Source organism: Serinus canaria, chromosome Z (assembly GCF_022539315.1).
Source record: "Serinus canaria isolate serCan28SL12 chromosome Z, serCan2020, whole genome shotgun sequence".
NCBI classification, from domain to species: domain Eukaryota; kingdom Metazoa; phylum Chordata; class Aves; order Passeriformes; family Fringillidae; genus Serinus; species Serinus canaria.
The window spans coordinates 53,707,372-53,714,027 of record NC_066343.1 but is presented as its reverse complement, the minus strand read 5'-3'; positions in this window follow the sequence as shown (position 1 = coordinate 53,714,027).

Here is a 6,656-nt window from a genome sequence, read left to right as displayed (position 1 = left end):
CACTATGTGAAAGACATCTACAACTATCTGAGACACCTGGAGGTTGGTAGGCATCTAACAACATCTGGTAGGCATCTAACAACAGACTGTCCTTGTTGGTGTGGTTTGCCTTGGAGTTGGGACTCACTTTCACTGATGATTTCTCCAGGGGCATTAGAAAGCCTCCTTCAACTTTAAAATACAGGATAAAATTCAGCTGATAATATGGAGAAAAGCTGGTTGTTAGACCAAACAACTACTAATACTAATACTGTGCTCTTTCTAGTCCATGTCTAGTGAGCAAGGAAACCTTGCACTTTGTGGTCCACACCCATGCATTATGTCTTACCAAACTTCTGGATAAGCACAGGAGAAGATGAAATGGCCACAGGCTGTGCCAGGGGAGGTTCAGCTTGAACATGAAGAATTTATTTACTGAAAGGGTGGTCAGATACTGGAATGGGCTCCCAGGGAAGTGGGAAAGTCACTCTCCAGAAGTGTTCAAGAAGTGACTGGATGTGTCAGTTGACAAAGGGCTTTTACCCTAGGCTAAAGCATGAATGCTGAACAGTAACACCCTACATGGTTGGACATACCCTTAACAATACAGATGACAACAAAGGACATTTGATTCTCAATTGTATGTACCACAAAAAGCTCTTGGCGAGCTCAGTGAGTTGACATATCAAAACTGCTTACTCCTCTCCCTGATTTGAGATCAAGGCCTTCTAACACCCCTGCAGGTGCCAACAGAGGTAACAGAGGATGTGTAGTTATTCTGTGCAAGTGGGTATGAACATCCTGCCATATAACAAACCTGTTGCTGACTACCTTGAAAACCTGTGTTCTGAAACAAGTAATTTAGATAAATCTCTACTGCTTCCTTCTACAGGACAATGCTGCTTCCAAGGCAAAGTTGCAGCTGGTTAGTGTCATAGCTATGTACATTGCCACCAAATATGAGGAGATTCTTCACCCATATATTGGAGACTTTAGCTATGCAGCTGACCACACTTGCTCAAAGGTCCATATCCACCACCTGGAGACAAAGATCCTGGAAGCCCTGGACTTCTCTCTGGGTTGCCTTCTCAGCACTGCCCTAAGAAGAGCTTCAAAGATTGCAGAAGGGTTGAGAACAGGTGTTACTGTAAATTGAATCTGGAAAAGGCAATACTTAACTGTGGCAACTTGTTAAAATGGCTCAAAATTTTTGAGTATTGCAATTGAACCTGGCTGAGACCTGTCGTCCATGTAGAAATGAGTTTTATTTATATGTTCCTGTGACATGAGCCTAACTTATCAAAATTCAGTGTTAAAATACATGCCTGATTGTGAGGAGCCAATTTAGTTTTTATTTCCCTCAACAATGGTTGTCAGAGGCATGTGGAGGAGGGGTGCACATGGGCCAGGTGTAAGAGGCAACTAGAAGAAGCCTTGTCTGTGGGAGGACTTCACCTGGCAACACTTCACAGGTAGTAGGAGACGCTGAACTCCCCAGAGGGACTTCTCCAATCAGATGGTGAAAGGTTGGACTGGGCCAATGGTCTCCTGGCAGCAGATGGGCTTTGGGAGGAGCTAGGGGCATAAAATGCAACTGTGTCACAATTGCCTGGCGCTTTTGGAAACTTGCTCTTTTGTGGGTTTTTGGCTTGGGTTTTTTTGGAGACTCTGCTTTTGCATTTGAGGCTTGGTGATTAGAGGGGCTTTTTGAATCTTATATTTGTGCTTTGGCTCCAGCCTGCTGAGGTCTGCTTCTTGCCTTGGCCCTAGCCTATTTTTGCCCTTTTTTTTTTTACTGAGTGAACTAGGTTGGAAAAGACCTTTGAGATGAACTAGTCTAACCTATGACCAAACCTAACAACCTAACCCCATCAACTAAATTATGGCACTGAGTGCCACATCCAGTCTTTTTTCAAACATGTCCAGGGACAGCGACTCCACCACCTCCCTGGGCAGCCAATTCCAGTGCCCAGTCACTCTTCCAGTGAATAATTTTTTTCTGATATCTAATCTAAACTTTCCCTGGCACATCTTAAGGCTGTGTCTTCTAGTTCTGTCAATGCTTGCCTGAAGAAGAGACTCACTCCCCCCTGACTACAGCCAGGTAGTTGTAGAGAGTGATAAAGTCTCCCCTAAGCTTCCTTTTCCCAGGCTAAACAATCCCAGCTCCCTCAGCTGTTCTTCACTGGGCTTGTGTTTCAAGCCTTTCATCAGCCTTGTTGCCCTTCACTGGACATGTTCAAGTGTCCCAAAATCCATCCTAAATTGAGGGACCCAGAACTGGATACAGTACTCAAGGTGTAGATGTTCAGTTGTCAACCAGTACCCCCAGGTCCCTTTTTGCCTGGCCACTGTCCAGCCACTCTCCCCAGCACTGTAGGGGATTGCTGTGGCCAAAGTGTAAGCCTCAGCACTTGGTCTTGTTAAACTTCATATTTTTGGACTTGGCCCATTGATCCAGCCTGTCCAGGTCCCTTTGCAGAGCACCCTACCTTCCAACAGATTGACACATGCTCCCAGCTTGTGTCACCTGCAGATTTACTGCTGGTGAAAGACTCAATCCTCTCATCCAGATCATCAGTGAAGATATTACACAGGACTGATCACAACACAGACCCTGAGGGACACCACTGCTGACTGGCCCCAGCTGGATGCAGCACCATTCACCACCACTCTCTGGCCCGGCCATCCAGCCAGTTCCTAACCCAGCAAAGAGTGCTCCTGTCCAAGCCATGGGCTGCCAGCTTTTCCAGGGGTGTGCTGTGGGAGTGTCAAAGGCCTTGCTGAAATACAGGTACACAACATCCACAGCCTTTCCTGCATCCACCAGGCAGGTCACCTGGTTATAAAAGGAGACCAGGTTGGTCAGGCATGACCTACCCCCTTCCCAAACCCTTGCTGGCTGAGTCTGATACCCTGGCCATCCTGTAAGTGCTATGTTCCATAATCTTGCCAGGCACTGAGGTCAGGCTGACTGGCCTGGAGTTACCTGGATCCTCCTTCATACACTTTTTGTGAAGGGGCACCACACTGGCCAGCTTCCAGTCCTCTGGAACCTCACCAGTAAGCCAGGACTACTGGTAAGTGATGGAAAGGGGCTTTGCAAGCTCACCTGCCAGCCCCCTCATCACCCTGGGATGGATTCCATCTGGTCCCATAGATTTGTGAGCACCTACGTGGCTCAGCAGGTCTGCTTCCTCCTGGATTACACAGGGGCTGTCCTGCTGCCTGATACCATCTACCAGCCCAGGAGGACAGTTGTCCTGAGCACAAAGACAAAGAAGGTGCTAAGTACCTCTACCTTTTCCTCATCTTTAGTTACTAAATTCACTCCCTCATCTAATAGTGAATGGAGGTTGTCCTAGCTCTCCTTTTGCCATTAATGTATTTTATGAAAATAATTTTTATTGTCCTTTACAGAAGTGGCCAGATTGAGTTCCATCTGGGCTTTTGCCTCTCTAATTTTTTTCCTACATGACCTAGCAACTCCCTTAAGAATTTCCTGAGATACCTGACTCTCCTTCCAAGGGTGATACACACTCATTTTTTTTTTTTTTTAAGAAAAGAAAAGCTCCTTCAAAAGCTCCTTGCCCGTCCAGGTCAGTAATTTTCCTCATCTTTCGGCACATAGGGACAGCCTGCTCTCGTGCCTTCAAGATTTCTGGTTTTAAGCACACCCATCCTTCCTGGACTCCTTTGTTTTTAAGGGCTGCTTCCAAGGTATTCTAATAAGTATCTTGAACAGGCCAAAGTCTGCCCTCCAGAAGTCCAGCATGGAAGTTTTATTGATGCCCCTCCTTATTTCACCAAATACTGAAAACGCTATAATTTCATGATCACATCACTGTGTCCCAGATGGACTATGACCACCACACCTCCCACCTGCCCTTCTCTGTTTGCAAACAGCAGATCTAGCATTGTCCCTCCCCGGGTGGGCTCATTCAGCAGCTGTGACAAGAAGTTGTCCTTCATGCACTCTAAGAACCTCCTAGACTGCCTCTTCTCTACTATGTAGATTTCCCAGCAGATGTCTGGCAGGTTAAAGTCACCTACAAGAACAAGAGCTGCTGATCCTGAAATATCCTCCAGCTGCTTGTAGAATAAGTTATCTACCCCTTCATCCTGGTTGGGTGATCTAAAACTGACTCCCACCAGCCTTGTTGTCATCCTTGATGTCAGCCTTGTTGGCCATCCCCTGATTCTTTGCCCTGGCCCCAGCCTGCCTTTTGGCTCTCATTTCCTTGCTGGCTCTTGCTCACCTCTGTGCCTGTTCTGCCTCCCTGTGTCCATACCTACGCCACCTGTGTCCAACTCTGCTGGCCTCTGAGCCAGCCCACTGCTGTGATCCTCACTGCGACCCTGTCCAGGCATCTTGCCCGAGTGCCCCCTCACCTTGGTCCAGTCGCTTGTGAAGCAGTCTTCACACCCCCCATCTTGTGGATGCACTCCCCAATCTCCAGTGGGATCTTTCTCACTCACTCTGTCTCTTCCCCCCCTCCCACCCCCCCTCCCCCTTCCTTTCCTATTTTTCTTCCTCTTGCTCTATCTTATCTAGCCTTCTTTAGTAGAGTAACTGCCTTTCATTTTGTTTTCCATTAGGAAGTAGATAGATAAATGTTTGTCTCGTTTGACTTAACTTGGTTCCTGACCACTTAATTTTAAAAGAATTCCTTGCAGTTTCCCACAGTGAAACATGACACGGATATTGCAGGTAACTGCTAGACTGCTATTGAAAAGGGGCAGTCCTAGACTATGAGCAGCCTAATATAACACAGAAGTGCTTTGTGATTAAGGCACTTGAATTTCAACCCTGTATTCTGAAAGAGTTCTCTAAGGAAGTATTTCTTCCTCTTTAATTAACCAAGGCTTGACAGGATGCTCGTGCCCTGGAGACAGCCAATATTCAACTCCGATTTACTGCAGGTAAACTGAACATTCTGGCCAAGTACCTGATAGAGCTGTTCATTGTGAATTATGACATGGTTCATGTCCCTCCCTCCATGATTGCAGCAGCTGCCTTCTCTTTGTCTCTGAAACTCTTTGATGGATGCATGTTCATAAGTTGTGCTTGTCAGGCCACCTCCTACTTTGTGACTCAGTGTGCCTTTGCAGAAGCTTAAAAGGCCACTCTTACAAGGTGCATTCTTCCTCCATTCCTCATGGTATTTCACCATGTTCTTGTCTCCCTGTGGACCACTAAAAAGGGACAGCAGTAGGGCAGTACCTTTTAAAACCTCCCACTGTGAGACAAGAGACCATAATTGTCCAAGCAAAACTGAAGACAAAGAACCCAGTGTACTTGGATTAATCTAATAGGCTTATCTAATGGATTCCCTTCCTTTCAGTTACCACTTCTGCAGTGCTACACATCTTACACTGAGAGTGACATTCTCTCAGTTATACGGCAGAGAATGTAATCAATGTGAATAAGTGTGTTGCCAAGCAAAAGGTAGAATCTTAGGGTGCAGGGATGTGGGAGGAATATGTGTGGTTATGTGTCGATACATGGCACATAGAGGCTGGTTCAGTTGGGTCACTGCAGACAGACTTAAAATAGATCTGCTCACTTCTGAGCTGAAGATCTTTATTTTGTTTAGGTGGCATGGACCCTCCATGAACAGAGTTTGTGTACTAGGATGGGCCTGGCTTGATAACCAAGCATTAAGTGAGCTGAAATAGTGAACAGGGTAAACATAATCAACCTTATTTCTCAGTTATGAAGATATATGCCACTGATGCCAGAATGATTTTTGCTGTTATACTTCCTTCATATATATTCATAGCTCTGTACATTATTGTAGACATAGTTCCTAGCTAGCCCCTGTACTTCCCCTCACCTTCTCCCTACCCTGATAGCAGAAAGACAAAATACATCCAGAGGCGCCAAACCCTGGGGGTTCAAGGCCCCTATTCTATCTTGGTTCTTCCTGGGAGCCAAGGTTGAAACCAGCTCTTTGAGACACATTTTCAAAAGCAAAGTTTAGCTTCTATCCTTAGATAGAAGGAGGTGGGAGAGGATTCAGAGATGATTGAACAGGTGGGAATGACTTCATCACTTGTGCATCTAATTGAGAATTCTTGTCAGTTTTGTTAATTTGCTAAACTTACAAAACTATTCATCCCCATGGGCAGGGGGTGGGGTGCATTCATCCATATCTTCCTCTGAAGGCCTGCAATAAATACCAGCCTTTATATTATCTCCTGTACTAATATTGGCTCAAAAGTGTGTTGTTTCATTTCTGGGTCTTTAAGGTATCACCAGCATGGCCAACACAAAGGTAAGCACCATTTATCAGTTGTACTCTCCCATTATATGAGATCTGGCTAAACATTTTTAACTTCTGTATTAATTTAAGCAGAATGCTGCTCACTGTACATACAAAGTACCTGATTTGTATTAAACTTATTAAAGCTGTTATAATTTTTGTTCGGCTGTGTTTTTTTCAGTGGGGAGGGCAGCACAGTTACCTTCCTCCTACAGCTGAGGCATCTCCCTGGAGCCTGTGACCAGTGCTGAGAGCTTGGGTGGGCTTGGGCCAGCGCAGGTGCCGTGGCTGGTCACGCAGGCTGGTGTATGGACAGCAGCATTGGCATGAGCTCTGCTAGTTTGGTGCTGGAGTGTCTGCCAGATCAGACTTGGGGGCAGCAGAGAAAACAGCTGTGTGAGGTAGTAATCT